This window comes from Arachis hypogaea, chromosome 14, assembly GCF_003086295.3.
Source record: "Arachis hypogaea cultivar Tifrunner chromosome 14, arahy.Tifrunner.gnm2.J5K5, whole genome shotgun sequence".
Lineage (NCBI taxonomy): Eukaryota > Viridiplantae > Streptophyta > Magnoliopsida > Fabales > Fabaceae > Arachis > Arachis hypogaea.
This window is the reverse complement of record NC_092049.1, coordinates 55,303,673-55,329,435: the sequence shown is the minus strand read 5'-3', so window position 1 is coordinate 55,329,435 and position 25,763 is coordinate 55,303,673. Positions and strand designations below refer to the sequence as shown.

Sequence of the window (25,763 nt, the reverse complement as noted above, 5' to 3'; positions counted from 1 at the left end):
TTTCATATGCATTCTTGAATTATTAATGTCTGATGAATAAAAATTTTTAAGTTTGGTGTCTTGCATATTTTCTTTTCTTGAAAATTTTTCAAAAATAAGTTCTTGGTGTTCATCTTAACATTCAAAGTCTTCTTGGTGTTCATCTTGACATTCATAGTGTTCTTGCATGCATCACATATTTTGATCCAAAATTTTCATGCATTGAGTCTTTTTTATGTTTTTCTCTCTCATCATTAAAATTCAAAAATCAAAAAAATTATCTTTCCCTTTTTCTCTCATAAAATTTTCGAAAATTTGAGTTGACTTTTTCAAAAATTTTTAAAATCAAGTTGTTTCTTATGAGTCAAATCAAATTTTCAATTTAAAAATTCTATCTTTTTCAAAAATCAAATCTTTCTCATTTTTCCTTTCATAATTTTCAAAAATTCCAAAATGATTTTCAGAAATCTTTTTCTTATTTCTATTTCAAATTTTCAAAATTAATGCTAACAATTAATGTGATTGATTCAAAAATTTTAAGTTTGTTACTTGCCTAATAAGAAAGGTTCAATCTTTAAACTCTAGAACCATATCTTTTTAGTTTCTTGTTAGTCAAGTAATCAACTTTGATTTCAAAATCAAATCTTTTTAAATTTCTTTTTCAAATCTTTCTCAAAATAAATTTCAATCACATCTTTTTCAAAATCAATTTCAAAATCTTTTCTAACTTCCTTTCTAACTTCTTACCTTTTTTTAAAATTGATTTTCAAATCTTTTTTTTAATCAATCCTATCTTTTTGTTTTAATCATATCTTTTTCAAAACTACCTAACTAACTCTTTCTAATTTTCGAAAATCACCTTCCTCTTTTTCAAAATTCCTTTTTAATTAACTAATTGAATTAAATTTTAATTTAATTTCAATTTTCTTTTTCTAACTTTTTGAATTTCAATTTTAATTTTAAATTAAAACCAAAACTATTTTTCTTTTCTTTTCAATTATTTTTGAATTCTTCTCCTTCATCTCCTTCTATTTATTTATTCATCTACTAACACTTCTCTTCCACCCAAAGTTCGAACACCATCTTCCTCTCTTTGTTCGAGTTTTTCTCTTCTCCTTCTTACATTCTTCTCTTCTTATACTCACATAAAGGAATCTCTATACTGTGACATAGAGGATTCTATATTTTCTTTTGTGTTCTCTTCTTTTTCATATGAGCAGGAACAAGGATAAAAACATTCTTGTTGAAGCTGATCCTGAAGCTGAAAGGACTCTGAAGAGAAAGCTAAGGGGAGCCAAAGCACAACTCTCTGGAGAAAATCTGACAGAAATTTTCGAAAAAGAAGAAAACATGGCCGAAAATAATAACAATGCAAGGAAGATGCTTGGTGACTTTACTGTACCAAATTCCAATTTACATGGAAGAAGCATCTCAATTCCTGCCATTGGAGCAAACAACTTTGAGCTTAACCCTCAATTAGTTTCTCTGATGCAACAGAACTGCAAGTTTCATGGACTTCCATCTGAAGATCCTTTTCAGTTCTTAACTGAATTCTTCCAGATCTGTGATACTGTTAAGACCAATGGGGTTGATCCTGAGGTCTACAGGCTTATGCTTTTCCCATTTGCTATAAGAGGCAGAGCTAGAGTATGGTTGGACTCTCAACCTAAAGATAGCCTGAACTCTTGGGATAAGCTGGTCACGACTTTCTTAGCCAAGTTTTTTCCTCCTCAAAAGCTTAGCAAGCTTAGAGTGGATGTTTAAAGCTTCAAACAGAAAGAAGGTGAATCCCTCTATGAAGCTTGGGAGAGATACAAGGAACTGACCAAAAAGTGTCCTTCTGACATGCTTTCAGAATGGACCATCCTGGATATATTCTATGATGGTCTATCTGAGCTATCAAAAATGTCACTGGACCATTCTGCAGGTGAATCCATTCACCGTAAGAAAACGCCTGTAGAAGCTCAAGAACTCATTGACATGGTTACAAATAACCAGTTCATGTACACTGCTGAAAGGAATCCTGTGAATAATCGGATGCCTATGAGGAAGGGAGTTCTTGAGATTGATACTCTGAATGCCATATTGGCTCAGAATAAAATATTGACTCAGCAAGTCAATATGATCTCTCAGAGTCTGAATGGATTGAAGGAATCATCCAACAGTACTAAAGAGGCATTTTCTGAAGAAGAAGCTTATGATCCTGAGAACCCTGCAATAGCAGAGGTGAATTACATGGGTGAACCCTATGGAAACACCTATAATCCCTCATGGAGAAATCATCCAAATTTCTCATGAAAGGATCAACAAAAGCCTCAACAAGGCTTTAATAATGGTGGAAGAAACAGGTTTAGCAATAGCAAGCCTTTTCTATCATCCACTCAGCAACAGACAGAGAATTCTGAGCAGAATCCATCTAGCTTAGCAAATATAGTCTCTGATCTATCTAAGGCCACTCTAAGTTTCATAAATGAAACAAGGTCCTCCATTAGAAATTTGGAGGCACAAGTGGGCCAGCTGAGTAAAAAAGTCACTGAAACTCCTCCTAGTACTCTCCCAAGCAATACAGAAGAGAATCCAAAAAGAGAGTGCAAGGCCATTGATTTAACCATCATGGCCGAACCTACAAGGGAGGGAGAGGGCATGAATCCCAGTGAGGAAAACCTCCTGGGACGTCCAATGATCAACAAGGAGTTTCCCTCTGAGGAACCAAAGTAATCTGAGGCTCATCTAGAGACCATAGAGATTTTATTGAACCTCCTTATGCCATTCATGAGCTTTAATGAGTATTCTTCTTCTGAAGAGAATGAAGATGTCACTGAAGAGCAAGTTGCCAAGTACCTTGGTGCAATCATGAAGCTGAATGCCAAATTATTTGGTAATGAGACTTGGGAAGATGAACCTCCCTTGCTCATCAATGAACTAAGTGATCTGGATCAATTGAGATTGCCTCAGAAGAAACAGGATCCTGGAAAGTTCTTAATACCTTGTACCATAGGCACCATGACCTTTGAGAAGGCTCTATGTGACCTTAGATCAGGGATAAACCTCATGCCACTCTCTGTAATGGAGAAACTGGGAATCTTTGAGGTGCAAGCTGCCAGAATCTCATTAAAGATGGCAGACAACTCCAGAAAACAGGCTTATGGACAAGTAGAGGATGTGCTAGTAAAGGTTGAAGGCCTTTACATCCCTGCTGTTTTCATAATCCTAGACACTGGGAAGGAAGAGGATGAATCCATCATCCTTGGAAGACCCTTCCTAGCCACAGCAAGAGCTGTGATTGATGTGGACAGAGGAGAGTTAGTCCTTCAACTGAATGAGGAGAACCTTGTGTTTCAAACTCAAGGATCTCCTTCTGTAACCATGGAGAGGAAGCATGAAAAGTTTCTCTCACTGCAGAGTCAACCAAAGCCCCCACAGTCAAACTCTAAGTTTGTTGTTGGGAGGCCACAACTAAACTTTAAGTTTGATGTTGAACCCCCACATTCAAACTCTAAGTTTGGTGTTGGGAGGTTCCAACCTTGCTCTGAACATCTGTGAGGCTCCATAAGAGCTCACTGTCAAGCTATTGACATTAAAGAAGCGCTTGTTGGAAGGCAACCCAATGCTATCTAATTATATTTATTTATTTTCCATTGTTATTCTGTGTTTTCTTTAGGTTGATGATCATGTGAAGTCATAAAAACTAGTGAAAAAATCAAAAACAGAGTGAAAAATAGAGTAAAAAATAGCACACCCTGGAGGAGAACAGTCTGGCGTTTAACACCAGAAACAAGCATCTACCTGGCGTTAAACACCAGAACAGAGCATGGAAGTGGCGTTTAACGCCAGAAACAGGTAGCAGTCTGGCGTTAAACGCTAGGATTGCATGTATAGGGCGTTTTACACGTCTAAAGGGTACAGGAATAAAAAATCCTTGACACCTCAGGATCTGTGGACCCCACAGGATCCCCACCTAACCCTATTCTCTCCTCTTCACACCTTTTCATAATTCTCTTCCCCAAATGCCCTTCACCAATCACTTCAATCACTCTTTCCCATTACCCCCTCACCACTCACATCCATCTTCTCTTCCCCATAAACCCCACCTACCTCCAAATTCAAAATATTTTCCCTCTCAAACCCAACCCTAAATGGCCGAACCCTAAACCCCTCCCCACTTCTATATAAACCCCTCATTCCTTCTTCTATTTCACACAACACAACCTTCTCTTCTTCCACTTGGCCGAAACTTACTCTTTCTCCCTCTCCTCCATTTCTCTTCTTCTTCTACTTCTTTCTTTCTTCTTTTGCTCGGGGACAAGCAAACATTTTAAGTTTAGTGTGGTAAAAGCATTGCTTTTTATTTTTCCATAACCATTTATGGAACCTAAGGCCAGAGAAACCTCTAGAAAGAGAAAAGGGAAGACAATTACTTCCACCTCTGAGTCATGGAAGATGGAGAGATTCATCTCAAAGGTCCATCAAGACCACTTCTATGAAGTTGAGGCCAAGAAGAAAGTGATCTCTGAGGTTCCTTTCAAGCTCAAAAGGAATGAGTATCCGGAGATCCGACTTGAGATTCAAAGAAGAGGTTGGGAAGTTCTCACCAACCCCATTCAACAAGTTGGGATCCTAATGGTTCAAGAGTTCTATGCAAACGCATGGATCACAAGGAACCATGATCAAAGTGTGAACCCAAATCCAAAGCATTGGCTTATTATGGTTCGGGGAAAATACTTAGATTTCAGTCCGAAAAATGTAAGGCTAGTGTTCAACTTGCCAATGATGGAAGAAAACGCACGCCCCTACACAAGAAGGGTCAACTTTGATCAAAGGTTGGACCAAGTCCTCATAGACATATGTGAGGAAGGAGCTCAATGGAAAATTGACTCAAGAGGCAAGCCGGTTCAATTAAGAAGGAACGACCTCAAACCAGTGGCTAGGGGATGGCTAGAGTTCATTCAATGCTCAATCATTCCTACTAGTAACCGGTCTGAAGTTACTATAGACCGGGCCATCATGATCCATAGTATCATGATTGGAGAAGAGGTGGAAGTTCATGAGATTATACCTCAAGAACTCTACAAGGTGGCTGACAAGTCCTCCACTTGGGCAAGGTTAGCCTTTCCTCACCTCATATGCCACCTCTGCAATTCTGCTGGAATTGACATAGAGGGAGATATCCTCATTGAAGAGGATAAGCCCATCACTAAGAAAAGGATGGAGCAAACATGAGATCATGGACCTCAACATGAGCATGAGGAGATTCCTCACCATGAAATCCCTGAGATGCCTCAAGGGATGCACTTCCCTCCACAAAACTATTAGGAATAAATCAACACTTCCCTAGGAGACTTAAGTTCCAACATGGGACAACTAAGGGTGGAGCACCAAGAGCACTCCATCATCCTCATGAAATTAGAGATGATCAAAGAGCTATGAGGGAGGAGCAAGAAATACAAGGAAGAGACATAGAGGAGCTCAAGAGCACCATTGGTTCTTCAAGAAGAGGAAGACGCCACACTCACTAAGGTGGACTCATTCCTTAATCTCCTTGCTTATTTATTTTCCTGTTTTTCGATTTTTGAGCTTTATGTTTATTTATATTTGTGTCTTATTACATGATCATTAGTGTCTAAGTGTCTATGCCTTAAAGCTATGAATATGAATCCACCACCTCTCTTGAATGAAAAATGTTTTAATTACAAAAGAACAAGAAGTACATGGTTCCGAATTCATCCTTGAAACTAGTTTAATTATTTTGATGTGGTGACAATACTTTTTGTTTTCTGAATGAATGCTTGAACAGTGCATATGTCTTTTGAAGTTGTTGTTTATGAATGTTAAATATGTTGGCTCTTGAAAGAATGATGAAAAGGAGAAATGTTATTTGATAATCTGAAAAATCATAAAAATGATTCTTGAAGCAAGAAAAAGCTGTGAATACAAAAGCTTACAGAAAAAAAATGGCAAAAATAAAAGAAAAAGAAAAAAAGAAAAAGCAAGCAGAAAAAGCCAAAAGCTCTTTAAACCAAAAGGCAAGAGCAAAAAGCCAATAGCCCTTAAAACCAAAAGGCAAGGGTAATAAAAAAGGATCCAAGGCTTGGAGCATCAGCGGATAGGAGGGCCTAAAGGAATAAAATCCTGGCCTAAGCGGCTAAACCAAGCTGTCCTTAACCATGTGCTTGTGGCGTGAAGGTGTCAAGTGAAAACTTGAGACTGAGCGGTTAAAGTCAAGGTCCAAAGCAAAAAGAAGAGTGTGCTTAAGAACCCTGGACACCTCTAATTGGGGACTTTAGCAAAGCTGAGTCACAATCTGAAAAGGTTCACCCAGTTATGTGTCTGTGGCATTTATGTATCCGGTGGTAATACTGGAAAACAAAGTGCTTAGGGCCACGGCCAAGACTCATAAAGTAGCTATGTTCAAGAATCAACATATTGAACTAGGAGAATCAATAACACTATCTGAATTCTAAGTTCTTATAGATGCCAATCATTTTGAACCTCAATGGATAAAGTGAGATGCCAAAACTATTCAAGAGGCAAAAAGCTACAAGTACCGCTCATCTGATTGGAGCTAAGTTTCATTGATATTTTGAAATTTATATTATATTCTCTTCTTTTTATCCTATTTGATTTTCAGTTGCTGGGGGACAAGCAAAAATTTAAGTTTGGTGTTGTGATGAGCAGATAATTTATACGCTTTTTGGCATTGTTTTTACATAGTTTTCAGTATAATTTAGTTAGTTTTTAATATATTTTAATTAGTTTTTAAATAAAATTCACATTTCTGGACTTTACTATGAGTTTGTGTGTTTTTCTGTGATTTCAGGTAATTTCTAGCTGAAATTGAGGGACTTGAGCAAAAATCAGATTCAGAGGTTGAAGAAGGACTGCAGATGCTGTTGGATTCTGACCTCCCTGCACTTAAAGTGAATTTTCTGGAGCTACAGAACTCCAAATGGCGCACTCTCAATTGCATTGGAAAGTAGACATCCAGGGATTTCCAGAAAAATATAATAGTTCATACTTTTCTCGAGTTTAGATGATGCAAACTGGCGTTCAATGCCAGTTCCATGCTGCATTCTGGAGTCAAATGCTAGAAACAGGTTGCAAAGTGGAGTTAAACGCCAGAAACAGGTTACAAACTGGCGTTCAACTCCAAGAAAGACCTCTACACGTGTAAAGCTCAGTGCTCAGCCCAAGCACACACCAAGTGGGCCCCGAAAGTGGATTTTTGCTTCATTTATTCATTTCTGTAAACCCTAGTAACTAGTTTAGTATAAATAGGACTTTTTACTATCTTTGTAAGGATCTTTGATTAGTTTTATGCTATCCTAGACTTTTATGGGGGCTGGCCATTCGGCCATGCCTGGACCATTATCACTTATGTATTTTCAAACGGTAGAGTTTCTACACACCATAGATTAAGGTGTGGAGCTCTGCTGTTCCTCATGAATTAATACAAAGTACTACTATTTTTCTATTCTATTCAAGCTTATTCCTATTCTAAGATATCCATTCGCACCCAAGAACATGATGAATGTGATGATTATGTGACGCTCATCATCATTCTCACTTATGAACGCGTGCCTGACAAACACTTCCGTTCTACATGCAAACAAGCTAGAATGAATATCTCTTAGATATCTAATACAGGGGACTGAGTACGAGATATTAGAATCTTCGTGGTATAAGTTAGAATCCATGGATGCCCATTCTTGAGATCCGAAAAGTCCAAACCTTGTCTGTGGTATTCCGAGTAGGATCTGGGAAGGGATGGTTGTGACGAGCTTCAAACTCGCGAGTGCTGGGCGTAGTGACAGACGCAAAAGGATAGTAAATCCTATTCCAGTATGATCGAGAACCGACAAATGATTAGCCATGCAGTGACAGCGCATTGGACCATTTTCACAGAGAGGATGGGATGTAGCCATTGACAACGGTGATGCCATATATAAAGCTTGCCATGGAAAGGAGTAGGAATGATTGGATGAAGACAGCAGGAAAGCAGAGGTTCAGAGGAACGAAAGGCATCTCTATACGCTTATCTGAAATTCTCACCAATGAATTACATAAATATCTCTATCCTAGTTTATATTTCAATTATGTTTTAATTATCAAATCTCCATAACTATCTGAATCCGCCTGACTGAGATTTACAAGGTGACCATAGCTTGCTTCAAGCCGACAATCTCCGTGGGATCGACCCTTACTCACGTAATGTTTATAACTTGGACGACCCAGTGTACTTGCTGGTCAGTTGTGCAAAGTTGTGACAAAGAATTAAGATTATGAACGTGCGTATAAAGTTTTCAGTGCCGTTACCAAGGAATGGAACCGTCACGATTTCTGCGCACCAAAGTGTGAATTAGGTTACTACTATAAAGCCTTTTATCAATGAATATCCCTTGAGAATGGATCAAAGTAAGAAAAAAAAAGAAAAGAAAAGCCAAGAATTGGAAAAGAAACAAACAATAAGGCTAGGCACCAATAGCTTGGACCTTAGGACATATGCCTGTGGTGCTTTTGTACTAGGATATGCTAGGACAATTAGGTTCTGAGGAGTATTTCAAAACTTGGCCACGTGGATTAACTAATCTGGGATGGCCAAACGAAAGTCCATTATCAAGAGCAACTTAATTACAAAGCATTTAGTAATCCAAAGAGATGCTGGACATCAATATTCCTAGGAAGAAATTGTGAGCCAAGCGTCTGTGCTGAAGGAGTAGTGTTGAGTAGAAATTAAGCCAAAAGGCTGCTGCAACACTTGCCACCAAGCTTTCATTAAGAAATAAGCTTTCTAAGCAAAAGAAAAGAAAGAAAAAGCTAACAGGGATCAATCAAAAAGCAAGGCATTATAGCAGCAACACTAGTAAACCATCAAAGAGACATTCCATATCAGATAGCTAAGAATAATTGAGCTACATTTGTCTGCATAAAACCCTATGAACCAAGTTCAATTATATGCTAAATAAGGACATGTATGTGATAAAACCATATTTCATGAGTTCTTTTGTGCTTAATTTGAGTGATTTATACAATCCTTCACCTACTTATTCACATTAATTGCATGGTTTTACTTTTCCTTCCTTATTATGTGATGTAAATGAAAAACATGTTTCCTAAGCTTTAAAATTAATTAATTTAATTACCTTTATTTCCATTCGATGCCGTGATTAGTGTGTTGAGTAGTTTCAGATTTTCTAAGGCAGAATGACTTAAAGGATGGAAAAGGAAACATACTAAAATGAAAGGAGAAAGCAAAACGGAGCTTTAAGGAAACTGGTATCCACGCGATCGCATGGATGACGCGATCACGTGCTAGAAGCGAAGATGCGGCGACGCGGCCGCATGACTGACGCGACCACGCGCCATAAGTAGAACACATACGACGCGGACGCGTGACTGACGCGACCGCGTGGTAAGGAAAAGCTCCGAATGATGCGACCGCGTGACCCACGCGGACGTGTGACAGAGGCCACGTATCAAAATTTACAGAATACGCCCCCAGCAAATTCTGAAGCCCTTTTTGGCCCAGATCCAAGTACAGACAGCATAGACCAGAGGTTATAAAGTGTGGGAATGCATCCATTCAAAGGAGAGCTCGCATATTTTACTTTTCAATGATTTAGATTTAGTTGAGAAGGAGATCTTCTCTCTCGCTCTCTTAGGATTTAAGATTTCTTCTTGTTTTAAGAGTGACTCTCAATCCAGGTTTTACGTTCTTTATTTTAGCTTCCTTTTACTTTTATTTATTCCAGCACTTGAATTGATCATTGAATTTATGAATTTCTTCCATGTTACAGACTGTTATTTGAATTAATAATAATTGAGGTATTTTCAGTTTATGATTGTTCTCTTTGATTCAAGTTACCATTGCTTCCCATCCAAGGATATTTTTATTATTCCAGCAATTTTACTTTTTCTCCTTTTGGCCCTGGTTAAGAATTCAGTAACTCAATAGTTATTAAACTCAACATAACTGATAATCGTTATCTTGCTAATTGAGCTGACTTAAGTAATCCCAACCTTTTCTTAGGAAATAAATAGTATTCAAAGCTCAATTTAATTAGTCCCCTGACTTTCCTTTGCCCTAGTAAAGGTTGACCAAGTGGAGTTTAGATTCAACTTTCATTATAGTTAAGAGAGATAACTACGTTTGACCTCCAACTTCTCTTACCTTGCCAAAAGTCTGCTTTACAGTATTTATTTATTTTAATTGCCATTTACTTTACTTGTCATTTAAATTACTTGCTTCTCATCTTCTAAACCCCGATTACAACCTTTATAGCCAATAATAAGAACATACTTCTTCGCAGTTCCTTGAGAAGACGACCCGAGGTTTGAATACTCGGTTAACAATTTCTAAAGGGGTTTGTTACTTGTGACACCCAAAACGTTTGTACGAAGGGATTTTTGTCGGTTTAGAGACTATATCTACAACGTAACTCTTTCTATGAATCTCTTTACTGGTAAAAATCCTAATGTCAAAATGGCGCCGTTGCCGGGGAACTGCTAACGTGTGCCTTATTATTGGTTATTGTAAATATTTTTCTTTTGCTTGTTTATTTATTTTTGTTTTTTGTTTTTTATCTTTATTTGCTACTATGAACTCTCACCCCTCTCGCTTTGAGTTTGGTTCTAATATTGTTAAGGGAAATAGAAGTTACAGCAAGAATGTGCATAAAGGTCAGACCAATCAAGGATGGATGGAACCAAGAGGATCTAATCAACCCTTTTGGCAGCGACACCCTCCGAGATATCCTGGACAAAGACCATTCTACAGTGCATACCCAGCTGAAAGACATGGTGGACAACCTTGTAACTACCAACAAAACCCACCCCGTGCATATAAGCCATCCTTTCAACATAACCTCGAACCACCACACTCACAAGCTTCTCCTCACCATTCGCCACCATATGATCCTTCCTTACCCCAATACCAATCCAATCGTTCCCAATCACCACCACTTTCCTTTGTATCATATCCAAGTCCAGTAACCCGAGAAGCAGAGGATCGCCTAAAGGAAACAGTAATTAAATTTCAAACAACCATTCAACAACTGGAGCAAGCGATAATTCAATGGGCTTCTAGGCGCTCAAATACACAAGGATCAGCCACAGCTCCATGTGGACAGCCCAATGAAGAGCGTAGCATGGAGGAGCTACCAGAAACTCCAGTGGACAAGACAGAGAATGAATTTGTACTAGAACAATTAGAAGAAGCTGTCTTTGTTCAAGAAGAAGAGTTGGTTGAAGACCTAGGAGATGCTGAACTTCCATGGGAATCCATAATTGAGGAAAATGCCGTCCAGGATGCTACAGTTGATACTAAGGAGGATACTGTACAATCTCCAAGGCAAGTCGTTTATGAAGAATCAGACGGAATAATCCAAGAAGCAAATTCCCTTGATGATGATAGTCACAAGTCTAGCTCTCTTAGTGATGAACTTGCATCCACAAGTGAATTCTCTGAGATCGAAGAATCTTCCCCAAGTGAATATGAAGATGATGCAGAGGTAGATTTTTTCTCAACCTCCAATCTATGACTCAAGTGATGAGGAAGACGCAGAAGACTTTGACCAGGACACAGATACAATTGAAGATCTTTGCAAAGAAGTGGAGGAATTCACAGAAGAGCACAAGAAAATGGAACTTGCAGAACCACCAAAAACACCTATCCCAAGGCCATTACCACCTAATACAAGCTTCAAGTGGGTACAATCCTTAACTTATAACTTTACTTATTCACTTGAATATGGTTTGCTTGAAACAGATGGCCAACTTAGAGCTCTCTGCGGCTTTAAGAGTAAGAGGGAAATGGCTCATAATCAGAGCTGGTGCACAAGGTTCAATAAGGTTCCACGCTTCACCTCGAAGTACACGGATTGGTATCATGCTCAATTACATGAATCACGGAAGACGTTTGGTCACCAAGGTGAGATTCTACTTTTTAAACCGCCCGAATGGAAACATGCAGATCAAGACGGAGGCAGATTTAAAAGCAAGGCTTGGAATCCTGGACTCTATCCTGACATTCGTAGTCCCGGGAGCCTGAAAATCTGTTTGGAGCTGCTCAGAAGCTTTGCATGCTTAGTTTGGGACCCCGGAGGCTATTGGCATTCCAAGCACTGGTGGAGAATTTTGGACAAATTTAAACATAAACTACCATAACAGGATACTCCTCCAATGTCCAACTTAAGGACTTTAACTAAAAGTGCTAGGTGGGAGACAACCCACCATGGTATGGTCGCTTCTTTTTCAATTTATTTCTTGTTAATTGCTTTCATTTTTTTTTCTTTTTCATTTTAATTTATTAAACCTGGAATCATGCATAGCATTCATGTTGATCATTGCATTCTGCATTTTTCATGCATACATATATATATATATATATATATATATATAAAAGGGGGTGCGCGACGCGACCGCATGCCCCATGCGATCGCGTCATATTGCGAAAAACACCACCCGCGCGACCGCGTGACCCACGCGGCAGCGTGATATATATATCGGCGTAAGGATCCAACGAACAGAAAGTTAGGCTGGAATCGTGCGGCCCTTGTACATTTTGCACAAATTGGCCCACGCAATCGCATGCCCCATGCGATCGCGTCACTTGCACAATACAAATCCCACGCGACCGCGTGAGCGACGTGATCGCGTCGCATGGATTGCACATCACCCCAAAAGGAGACAGAGAGTTGCGCTAAAACGGCGCTGGAGTTGTGCGTTTAGCACGAAATCTAGCGATGCGATCGCGCGACCCACGCGATCGCGTCACCCCTCTCATGCGATCGCGCACTCCCATTTTCGCCCCAACCACGTGACCGCGTGCCCCACGCGGCCGCGTGGGTTCGAAAGTATAACCCCCCAGCCACGCGAACCCTATTAGTCGCGCAGCCCCCCACCCCCAACCCTCTTCTCCCTCTCTGCTTCTTCATCCTCTAGCCACCACCCAGCACCACCCAGCTGCCACCGCGCCACCACCCAGACGCCGCCGCCGTCCAGACACCGCCGCCGTACCACCCCCTCCCCTTCTTTCTTCTTCCTTCTTCCTCTCTCCTCCCCTCTCCACCACTGCCCTCCGAACCACCACCCACCACTGCCGGCCATCCAGCCGCGCCGCCCCCCTATCCGCCACCCACCCGCAACCCCCCCTTCTTCTATCACTACCCCTAAACCCTCTCCGCCACTGCCCCCCTCAGCCGTCACCGCGACACCGTGCCCCGCCACCGCGCCGGACGCCGCCGAAGCCAACTTCTTCCCCGTTCCACCCCTCCCGCCTACCAGGTTCCGCAAAACGCAATCCCCTTTTATCTGTTCGTCATTTTTCTATACCTTTTTCCGTTTCTGTTCATCATTAGGATAGATAGATAAGCATGCTGTAGTGGATTTTTAGGTTGTTAGGTAGCTTAGGCTCTGGTTAGTGGATCTAGGTCTGTTTACTTGCACTGTTCCTGTTTATGTTTTATCATAACTGCAATTCTGCTGTTCCTGTGACCTCGTTCATATGCTGTGATTTCTTGCAATTGCTGCTTGTTACTCTAAAATTTCTTGTTTCTATTCATTATTGGTAACTGCAGCAAGTTTTTAATTCATATGAACTGCTATGATTGTTGTTTATTTTCCGGGACAGTCCAATTTTAGCCGGAATGCTGCCCAAATTTTTTGTACATTGTTTTCATTCTTGTTTTGGTTTGGCATTTCTGAACTCTGTTTTACTCTGCTTTACCCAAACCATTTCATGAATGCTATGGCATACTTTCTTATCCTCTTTGATTTCCTGGTTCATAAACTGCATTTGTGTTTCACTGATTCCAATTTTTGCTTTCTTTATTTCTATTCGAATTAGCATCACCCTGTTTTCCTTGTTCGATTATGAGTACTTCTATTCTTACCTGTGAATCCTTGTTATATGGAATTTTTCTATGCCACTTACTTTAACCCGCACTTTACTAACTCAATAATTTTAATTTACTAATTTCTTTTTCAAATTCTAACCATACTAACCCTTTTGATCTCTTTTCTGTTTATTTTCACTTTCCTCTAACTTTCTAACCATGGCATATTGTTTATTTTTCCATTTAACATAAATTCAATGACATTTCATTTACTCATTTTCCTTATTCTATTTCTCCCTTGCCGCTTTGAGTTTCCTTTGTTTAATTGCCAAATTGCTTTCCTATTTTTACCTATATCCTGATTTTCTGTTTTTCAGGATGTTTACCTCACAAAGGAAAGGAAAAGGAAAGGCTACTGGCAAGCGCAAGAGAGGAGATTCCTCCCAGTCCATCATTGCTCTAATGAACGATTCTTCATGACGGGAGAAGAACTTCACACAGCAGGAAAAAGCTGACCAGCTGCTCCCTGCGAATGATCCTATAAAATTTGCAAACCGGTACTGTGAGCTGAAGTACCCGGCTTTTGCAAACTCCAGAAATCTATACCTGGAGCGAACTCTGAAGATTCCAGAAGCACTCCAGCAGTACACCACTAAGCAAATCAAGCAAAGGTGCTGGTTCTTTTTGCAAAGAACACTGACAGAGGTTAATTCATCTTGGGTACGGGAATTCTACTGCAACTACTATCTCACTACCCTAGATGCAGTGAACCTGAGAGGAAAACAAATTCTGGTCACTGACGAGGCCTTAGAGGACATTCTCCGACTCCCAGCCAAGTCCGATAAGCCTGATGGTTATTCAAAGGCTGAGGAGGACATGCGTCAGATGCAGTTTGATTGGGATGCTGTAAAGGCACGGATAGCTCTCGACCCGACAGTCCCTTGGGAGATGGGTCAGGACACTACCATGCCTAGAGGGATCAAGAGAGCATACTTAAATGATGAGGCTCGGTTATGGCATCAGGTCTTGAGTAATTATGTGATGCCGAGTACTCACGAGACGGAGATCCCGGCTGCTATGATCACCCTCCTTTGGTGTGTGCTGGAGGGTAAGGACCTTTATCTGCCACGTTTCATTCGGCACTATATGGCCAAGGTCCACGTCCGAGGCACCCTCCCTTTTCCATATCTAGTTACACAGCTTGGCCGTCGAGCTGACGTGCCATGGGAGGCTGCCGATGAGAGACCACCAATGGCGGATTGCAGGAAGATCATACCCCACAGCCGGAACTTCTTAGCCTTGGGCCACAGACCACCACCATTCACTGCTACTGATGAGTCAGCCCCACCGTCTGCTGGACCCTCTTCCTCCACTCCTGCACCACCTACCCCTGCTACCACCACTGCACCTCCACCTGCCACAGAGCCCGTCTATCATCTGGTGCACCGCTTGTTTCGACGACTTGACCAGATGGAGCGTCGCAACAAGCGGCGCTATGAGCACCTAAAGCTGATGATACGATCCGGTGACATCCCCTCCGAGCCCGACACACCATACGAGGCATCTGAGGAGGAGGCGGATGCACCTGAGGCAGAGACCCATCCCCAGGAGGCAGCACCAGCTGCACCACAGGCAGCGGTCCCACATCAGATTGAGGCTGCGGATCTTGAGATCTCGATCCAGTCAGCACCTCCTCCACAGCAGCCAGACCCTCAGCCCACCACCACCACTGAAACTCCAGCTACCATCCCTCCCAGTGATGACACTCCTTCACACCCAGCTTGATTGAGCATCGGGGACGATGCTTCCTTTTAAGTGTGGGGAGGTAGCCATCTCTGGCGTTTATTTTGGTGAACCACTACATACTTTTTCTTTTATTTTGGATATTTTTCTGTATTTTTCTTTTTACTATTAATTTCTGAGTACTTATACATTGCTTTTATGTATTTTTACTCTATTTTCTGCATTTTGCATCTTTAGTTCATATTTTAGCCATTTAGTTTATTTTAGTTATTTAGTTTAGTTTGCAATTCTGATTTATTAGTGGATTAAATAGTATAGTTTACCCTTTTTAGCATAAGATAGTATAGTTTAAAATTGAAAAATATAAAAAGGAAGTAAGCTAGGAAATTGAACATATCAGATTTAAATCCACAAACCTTATATATAGCATTACATGATTTAGTTAAGCTGACAACATTTCATCAAGGAGGAACATTAAAACTTTAAAAGCTACCCTAAATAAATTTTTTATGAGAATAATGGGAATTTTTAACTAAACTTGCATACAATATATAAATGATATATGATGCTTGAGTTAGAGAACACACAGCCTGTGAGTCTTGAGCTTAATTGTATGGTTGCATTCAAACCATAATTTTATTTTTATGTGTTTCATTTCTTTTTATTCTGATGTTCTTTACTTTGCTTTAATCTATATGTCCAATTATAGAATATAGAATGTAGATACATACCAAGAGAATGATTGATGCCATCATTTGATTTCAGCTCACTTACCCCAAATTAGCCTACCTTTTACATCACCCTTGTTAGCCCCCTTGAGCCTTTTAAAACCCCTTTATTCTATTTAGCCAAATTACTAGCCTTAAGCAGAAAAAAACAAAAGAAAATCCCAAGTGAATCCTTGGTTAGCTTAAGATAGAAAATCATGAATAGAGTTAAATGTGGGAAACCTTTTGGGAACATGGATGATAGAAAAAAAAGGTAGAGAAGTTAAAAAGAATAAAATAAAATTTGGGAAGCATGCTCATGAGAAAATCTAAGTGATTCAATTACCATGTGCATTAAAAAAAAAAAAAGAGAGTTATTTTTCAGCATCTAAATAAAAGGGGATACAAAAGAAATTCCCCAATGCAAAATAAAAACAATGCACATGGGATAAAAATAAAAAGTGAAACATGAGCATGTAACAATAAGTGGGATAATGTGGGAGAATAGGTAAAGAAGTTTTATCTTGCTAAATATGTATGTTAGGTGAGATCTTAGTCTAATTAAGGATTCACTTATTAGCTCACTTAACCCTATACATAAATCCTTACCTTTACCTTGGCCCCATTACAACCTCAATTAAAGACCTCATGACTTTTTGGTATGACTATATTCTATAATTGTTAATTGGTTAGATGAAGAACAAAGTTATAGAAAGTAAGAATAAAAAGAAAAATAGAGTGAATAAACCCAATAAACACTGAGTAACTAGAGAGTAAACACAAAATCCAGTGAGGGTTCTATAACTCATCAACATATATCTGTGCTTATATTTACTAATTGTTTTGCAAGTTTGTACAATGTTTTCTTTCCCATCTCATTTGCTAAAATGCTTTATTATTTAAGGGTTGGCTATATACATATATATACATGACTCCTTGAGAATGTGAATTAACTTGACTACATGTAAGCTTTATATATAAGTGAATAATTTATTGTTGCATGATGCATCATTCATTTAGGTAGTTGCATTTAAATTAGGTTGCATTGCATGACATTCCATCACTTTAACCTTAATTATTTACCTTGGATTTAGCATGAGGACATGCTAGTGTTTAAGTGTGGAGAGGTTGGTAAACCCATATTTCATGAGTTCTTTTGTGCTTAATTTGAGTGATTTATACAATCCTTTACCTACTTATTCACATTAATTGCATGGTTTTACTTTCCCTTCCTTATTATGTGATGTAAATGAAAAACATGTTTCCTAAGCTTTAAAATTAATTAATTTAATTACCTTTATTTCCATTCGATGCCGTGATTAGTGTGTTAAGTAGTTTCAGATTTTCTAAGGCAGAATGACTTAAAGGATGGAAAAGGAAACATACTAAAATGAAAGGAGAAAGCAAAACGGAGCTTTAAGGAAACTGATATCCACGTGATCGCATGAATGATGCGATCGCGTGCTAGAAGCAAAGATGCGGTGACGCGGCCGCATGACTGACGCGACCGCGCGCCATAAGCAGAACACATACGACGCGGATGCGTGACTGACGCGACCGCGTGGTAAGGAAAAGCTCCGAATGACGCGACCGCGTGACCCACGCGGACGCGTGACCCACGCGGACGCGTGACAGAGGCCACGTATCAGAATTTACAGAATACGCCCCTAGCGAATTCTGAAGCCCTTTTTGGCCCAGATCCAAGTACAGACATCATAGACCAGAGGTTATAAAGTGTAGGAATGCATCCATTCAAAGGAGAGCTCGCATATTTTACTTTTCAATGATTTAGATTTAGTTGAGAGGGAGATCTTCTCTCTCTCTCTCTTAGGATTTAAGATTTCTTCTTGTTTTAAGAGTGACTCTCAATCCAGGTTTTACGTTCTTTATTTTAGCTTCCTTTTACTTTTATTTATTCCAGCACTTGAATTGATCATTGAATTTATGAATTTCTTCCATGTTACAGACTGTTATTTGAATTAATAATAATTAAGGTATTTTCAGTTAAATGATTGTTCTCTTTAATTCAAGTTACCATTGCTTCCCATCTAAGGATATTTTTATTATTCCAGCAATTTTACTTTTTCCCCTTTTGGCCCTGGTTAAGAATTCAGTAACTCAATAGTTATTAAACTCAACATAACTGATAATCGTTATCTTGCTAATTGAGCTGACTTAAGTAATCCCAACCTTTTCTTAGGAAATAAATAGGATTCAAAGCTCAATTTAATTAGTCCCCTGACTTTCCTTTGCCCTAGTAAAGGTTGACCAAGTGGAGTTTAGATTCAACTTTCATTATAGTTGAGAGAGATAACTACGTTGGACCTCCAACTTCTCTTACCTTGCCAAAAGTCTGCTTTACAATATTTATTTATTTTAATTGCCATTTACTTTACTTGTCATTTAAATTACTTGCTTCTCATCTTCTAAACCCCGATTACAACCTTTATAGGCAATAATAAGAACATACTTCTTCTCAGTTTCTTGAGAAGATGACCCAAGGTTTGAATACTCGGTTAACAATTTCTAAAGGGGTTTGTTACTTGTAACACCCAAAATGTTTGTACGAAGGGATTTTTGTCGGTTTAGAGACTATATCTACAACGCAACTGTTTCTATGAATCTCTTTACTGGTAAAAATCCTAACGTCAGTATGCTTCTCTGTTTCATTTCATTTCTTCTTATGTTTAGTGCTTGCTTGGGGACAAGCAATATTTAAGTTTGGTGTTGTGATGACAAGTCATCTTATGCTAGCTTTTCAAGCATTTTTCACTTGTTTCATTAGGTTTTATACACTTGCTTGCACTATAAGTAAGTGATTTGGAGTGGATTTTCATGGTTATGTTAAATCAATCAACCATTATTTAATTTACACAAAATCATAAGGTTTACGCTAGAATTAGTTAATTTTATGAATGATTTAGAAACCTTGTGAATTTGGTGATACTTTGATATGTTTATTTGGTTGCTTGTAGGTGAAGAAATGATGATGAAAAGAAAGAACCAGGAAGCGTGCCTTATCAAAGCGTGATCCATGATATGAAAGCGTGGCGCTCACCCAAAGGAGCAAGGGCCAGCGCTCGAAGAACCAACGGAGCGCCCAATGATGCACCAAGAAAGCAAGGGCGCAACGTTGAGTGTCTCAACTGAGCGCTACAAGGAAACTCAATTAGCAAGGCAAAGCGCTCAAAGAATGGAGCGCTACGTTAAAACATTTTCACTTTTTCGTGGCCTTCATGCAAAGAAAGCTAGGCGTAACACTCACAAAATGGGGCAACCAAGGATCGAAGAGGGGGCAAGGCGCTACAAGGCACCAGCGCTCAAATACCTGAGCGCTACGTTCAAACTAGTGAATGTTTTCGTGGCCCATGAAGAGAAAAGCAAAGCTTGCACAAGGTAGCAAAGTAGCGCTACGTTGGAAACTTCTAATTGAGCGCTGAGGAAATTGGCACAAAGGGGAGTAGCCAGGCTCGAAGGGGGGAACCAAGGAGCATGTGTAGCGCTCAGTTCACTAACCAAACTGAGCGCTCCACTAGTGCTAGGACCCATGGACCATTTTTCAATCAAATGCCATCTTGGATCCACTTCTTCACCAACTTGAAAAGCCCACTCCATGTTTTAAAAACCAAAAATAGAAAGTGTATAAATAGGAGTTAATTTGATTTGTAAAGGACCTTTGGCTCAATTTTTAGTTTTACCTTTAGCTCACTTTTTAATTTTCACTTGTTCTTGAATTTGGGATTTGAGGAATTTGGATCTGTGTTTAGTTTTCTGTTTTCATTTTCTTTTTCTGCAACTTTTACTTTTCTGTCTTGGAAATTGAATTGAGATTGAAGAGCTCCATTGATTCTAATTCTGAGAATCATCTTCAACTCTTCCTCTCAATTGATCTAAGGATTGGGTTTTAATCTTCTCTGCTGTTTCCCAATTTCATTTTCTTCTGCAATTACTTTTCTACTTGATCAAGAGAGCAATTGAGATCTAGATCTGCTGTCTAATCTCATTTCTCTTCTTTGATCTCCAATTTCTCTTTAGAACTTCATAATTGAGTTAAGTTTTCTTGCTGTTTGGTTCTTCAATCAATTTTACATATCTATTTGGCTGCTGAGCTAAATTTCTTCATCTTATATCTCTTAACTTGCAATTTCTTGTTCAATTCTAAATCCCAGCACCCAAATCCTTTTAATCTTCAAGCAATTTACATTTCTCAGCAATTTAGATTCAGCAAATTTACATTTCTTGCAATTTAAGTTTCTGCAATTTACTTTTCTTGCAATTTAAGTTTCAGCTCTTTTACTTTCTTGTTCTTTAAGTTACTTGCAATTTACCTCTTTTGCACTTTGTTCTTCTGCTCAATTTACCTTCTGCACCTTTATTTACTCGCAATTTAGCTTCTCCCAATTAAAATCACTCAAGTCATCAAATATTTGCTTAACCAAATTCATCACCTAACTAAAATTGCTCAATCCATCAATCCCTGGGGGATCGACCTCACTCTTGTGAGTAATTGATGAGCGGATAATTTATACGCTTTTTGGCACTGTTTTTAGTATGTTTTTAGTAGAATCTGGTTACTTTTAGGGATGTTTTCATTAGTTTTTATGTTAAATTCACATTTTTGGACTTTACTATGAGTTTGTGTGTTTTTCTATGATTTCAGGTATTTTCTGGCTGAAATTGAGGGACTTGAGCAAAAATCAGATTCAGAGGTAGAAGAAGGACTGCTGATGCTGTTGGATTCTGACCTCCCTGCACTCAAATTGGATTTTCTGGAGCTACAAAACTCAAAATGGCGCGCTTCTAATTGAGTTGGAAAGTAGACATCCAGGACTTTCCAGCAATGTATAATAGTCCATACTTTGAACGAGTTTAGACGATGTAAAAGGGCGTTGAACGCCAGTTCTATGCTGCTGTCTGGAGTTAAACACCAGAAACAAGTCACAAACCAGAGTTGAACGCCAGAAATACGTTACAACCTGGCGTTCAACTCCAGAAAGAGCCTCTGCACGTAGAACATTCAAGCTCAGCCCAAGCACACACCAAGTGGGCCCCAGAAGTGGATTTATGCATCAATTACTTACTTTTGTAAACCCTAGTAGCTAGTTTATTATAAATAGGACTTTTTACTTTTGTATTAGACATCTTTGGATGCCTAGTTCTTAGATCAGAGGGGCTGGCCATTCGGCCATGCCTGGACCTTTCACTTATGTATTTTTAATGGTAGAGTTTCTACACTCCATAGATTAAGGTGTGGAGCTCTGCTGTTCCTCAAAGATTAATGCAAAGTACTACTGTTTTTCTATTCAATTCAACTTATTCCACTTCTAAGATATTCATTTGCACTTCAACCTGAATGTGATGAATGTGACAATCATCATCATTCCCTATGAACGCGTGCCTGACAACCACTTCTAAGATTGAATGAGTATCTCTTAGATCTCTTAGTCAGAATCTTCGTGGTGTAAGCTAGATTGATGGCGGCATTCATGAGAATTCGGAAAGTCTAAACCTTGTCTGTGGTATTCCGAGTAGGATTCTGGGATTGAATGACTGTGACGAGCTTCAAACTCGCGGTTGCTGGGCGTAGTGACAGACGCAAAAGGAGGGTGAATCATATTCCAGCATGATCGGGAACCTCAAATGATTAGCCGTGCTGTGACAGAGCATTTGGACCATTTTCACAAGAGGAGGGGATGTAACCATTGACAACGGTGATGCCCTTGCATAAAGCCAGCCATGGAAAGGAGTAAGACTGATTGGATGAAGACAGCAGGAAAGCAGAGGTTCAGAGGAACGAAAGCATCTCTATACGCTTATCTGAAATTCTCACCAATGACTTACATAAGTGTTTCTATCCCTATTTTCTGTTTAATTAATATTATTTTCGAAAACTCCATAATCAATTATTATCCACCTGACTGAGATTTACAAAGTGACCATAGCTTGCTTCATACCAACAATCTCCGTGGGATCGACCCTTACTCACGTAAGGTTTATTACTTGGACGACCCAGTGCACTTGCTGGTTAGTTGTATCGAAGTTGTGACAAATTATGAATTGAGATTAGAGCACCAAGTTTTTGGAGCTATTACCAGGGATCACAATTTCGTGCATCAAGTTTTTGGCGCCGTTGCTGGGGATTGTTCGAGTTTGGACAACTGACGGTTCATCTTGTTGCTCAGATTGGGTAACTTTCTTTTCGTTTTCTTTTCAAAAAGTTTTCAAAAAAATATTTTTTCAAAAATCTTTCAAAAATTTCTCCTTTGTTTTCGAAAAAAAAATTTAAAATAAAAATGTTTTCAAAAATATATTTCTCTCTTCAGAATTTTTAAGAATGAATTCTAGTGTTTCATGAAGCATGTTGAAGCCTGGCTGGCTGTAAAACCATGTCTAAATTCTTTTGGACTGAGGTTTCACTTATACTCAAGAGAAGAGCTTCTTTGTCTTTCTTAGCAAATTAGCTGATGCATATAATAGCATACTAAAGCTTGGCTGGCTATTAAGCCAAGCCTGACCCTTTGATTGGAGCTTTAGACTAAAGAGCATAAGATTCCTGGAATTCATATTAAAAATTTTGGAATCCTTATTTTTCTTTTTCAAAATGATTTTCGAAAAAATTAAAAGAAAATACAAAAAAATTTCATAAAATCATAAAAATCAAAAATATTTTTCATGTTTCTTGTTTGAGTCATGTGTCTTGTTATAAGTTTGGTGTCAATTGCATATTTATTTTGCATTTTTTGAAAATTCATGCATTCATGGTGTTCTTCATGATCTTCAAGTTGTTCTTGGTAAGTCTTCTTGTTTGATCTTGATGTTTTCTTGTTTTGCATCTTTTCCTATTTTACATGTGCATTTTTGCATCCATAGAGTCTAAACATGAAAGATTTCTAAGTTTGGTGTCTTGCATGTTTTCTTTGCATTAAAAATTTTTCAAAAACATGTTCTTGATGTTCATCTTGACATTCAAAGTGTTCTTGGTGTTCATCTTGACATTCATAGTGTTCTTACATTCATCACATACTTTGATCCAAAATTTTCATGCATTGAGTCTTTTTCATGTTTTTCTCTCTCATCATTAAAAATTCAAAAATAAAAAAAATATCTTTCCCTTTTTCTCTCTTTAAATTTCGAAAATTAGATTTGACTCTTTTAAAAATTTTTAAAATCTGGTTGTTTTTATGAGTCAAATCAAATTTTCAATTTAAAAATCTTATCTTTTTCAAAATCTTTTTCAAAAATCAAATCTTTTTCATTTTTCTTAGTTCTTTTCGAAAATTATAAAAATATTTTTCAAAAAAAATCTTTTTCTTAATTTTATATCATAATTTTCAAAAATATCATCATCAATTAATGTTTTGATTCAAAAATTTCAAGTTTATTACTTACTTGTTAAGAAAGATTCAAACTTTAAGTTCTAGAATCATATCTTGTGATTTCTTGTGAATCAAGTCATTAATTGTGATTTTAAAAATCAAATCTTTTTCAAAACTAATTTCAATCATATCTTTTCAAAAATATCTTCTTATCTTATCTTTTTCAAAAATATGATTTCAAAATATCTTTTCTAACTTCTCATCTTCTTATCTTTTCAAAATTGGTTTTCAAATTTGTTTCAACTAACTAACTAACTTTTTGTTTGTTTCTTATCTTTTTCAAAACTACGTAACTAACTCTCTCTCTCTCTAATTTTCGAAAATATCTTCCCTCTTTTTCAAAAATTCTTTTTAATTGACTAATTATTTTAATTTTTTATTTTAATTTTCAAAAAAAAATTACTAACCTTTTTCAAAAACTATTTTCGAAAATCACTAACTCTTTTTCAAAAATTATTTTCAAAAATTCTCCTTCTCTCTCATCTTATTCTATTTATTTATTCATCCACCAACATCTCCTCACCTCACATCTCTGCTCTCCTCACCCTTGTGTTTCTTTCCTTACATTACATTCTTTGTCCCCTTCCTTTCTTCCACTCACACAGGGACTTCTATACTGTGGTATAAAGGACCCCTATTATTATTATTATTATTTTTTCTGTGCCCTCTTCTTTGTCATATGAGCATGAGCAAGGACAAGAATATTCTTGTTGAAGCAGATCCAGAACCTGAAAGGACTCTGAAGAGGAAACTAAGAAAAGCTAAATTACAACAATCCAGAGAGAACCTTTCAGAAATTTTCGAACAGGAAGAGGAGATGGCAGCCAAAAATAATAATAATGCAAGGAGAATGCTTGGTGACTTTACTACACCTAATTCCAATTTACATGGAAGAAGCATCTCCATTCCTGCCATTGGAGCAAACAACTTTGAGCTGAAACCTCAGCTAGTTTCTCTGATGCAGCAGAACTGCAAGTTTCATGGACTTCCATCTGAAGAACCTTTTCAGTTCTTAACTGAATTCTTGCAGATTTGTGATACTGTTAAGACTAATGGAGTAAATCCTGAAGTCTACAGGCTCATGCTTTTCCCTTTTGATGTAAGAGACAGAGCTAGAGTGTGGTTGGACTCTCAACCCAAAGACAGCCTGAACTCTTGGGATAAGCTGGTCACGGCTTTCTTAGCCAAGTTCTTTCCTCCTCAAAAGCTGAGCAAGCTTAGAGTGGATGTTCAAACCTTCAAACAAAAAGATGGTGAATCCCTCTATGAAGCTTGGGAAAGATACAAGCAGCTGACCAAAAAGTGTCCTTCTGACATGCTTTCAGAATGGACCATCCTGGATATATTCTATGATGGTTTATCTGAACTATCAAAGATGTCATTGGATACTTCTGCAGGTGGATCCATTCACCTAAAGAAAACGCCTGCAGAAGCTCAAGAACTCATTGACATGGTTGCTAATAACCAGTTCATGTACACCTCTGAGAGGAATCCTGTGAATAATCGGACGCCTATGAAGAAGGGAGTTCTTAAAATTGATACTCTGAATGAAATATTGGGTCAGAACAAAATATTGACTCAGCAAGTCAATATGATTTCTCAGAGTCTGAATGGAATGCAAGCTGCATCCAACAGTATTCAAGAGGCTTCTTCTAAAGAAGAAGCTTATGATCCTGAGAACCCTGCAATAGCAGAGGTGAATTACTTAGGTGAACCTTATGGAAACACCTATAATCCATCATGGAGAAATCATCCAAATCTCTCATGGAAGGATCAACAAAAGCCTCAACAAGGCTTTAATAATGGTGGAAGATACAGGTTTAACAATAGTAAACCTTTTCCATCATCCACTCAGCAACAGACAGAGAACTCTGGACAAAATACCTCTAATTTAGCAAACTAAGTCTTTGATCTGTCCAAGGCCACTGTAAGTTTCATGAATGAAACAAGGTCTTCCATTAGAAATTTGGAAGCACAAGTGGGCCAGCTGAGTAAAAGGATCACTGAAATTCCTCCTAGTACTCTCCCAAGCAATACAGAAGAAAATCCAAAAGGAGAGTGCAAGGCCATTGAATTGATCACCATGGCCGAACCAATAAAGGAAGGAGAGGACGTGAATCCCAGTG

General features: G+C 38.4%; 2 non-coding genes across 2 annotated transcripts; both read right to left on the bottom strand.

Annotated features, from left to right (window-relative positions):
* Positions 1-1,722: 1,722 nt before the first annotated feature.
* LOC112746016 (small nucleolar RNA R71) lies at positions 1,723-1,830 on the bottom strand. The gene has a single exon (XR_003173916.1). It is a non-coding gene; the product is annotated as a small nucleolar RNA R71 (small nucleolar RNA).
* A 23,020-nt stretch (positions 1,831-24,850) lies between these two features.
* Positions 24,851-24,958, bottom strand: LOC112745552 (small nucleolar RNA R71). Its single transcript, XR_003173472.1, has one exon. It is a non-coding gene; the product is annotated as a small nucleolar RNA R71 (small nucleolar RNA).
* Positions 24,959-25,763: the final 805 nt, after the last annotated feature.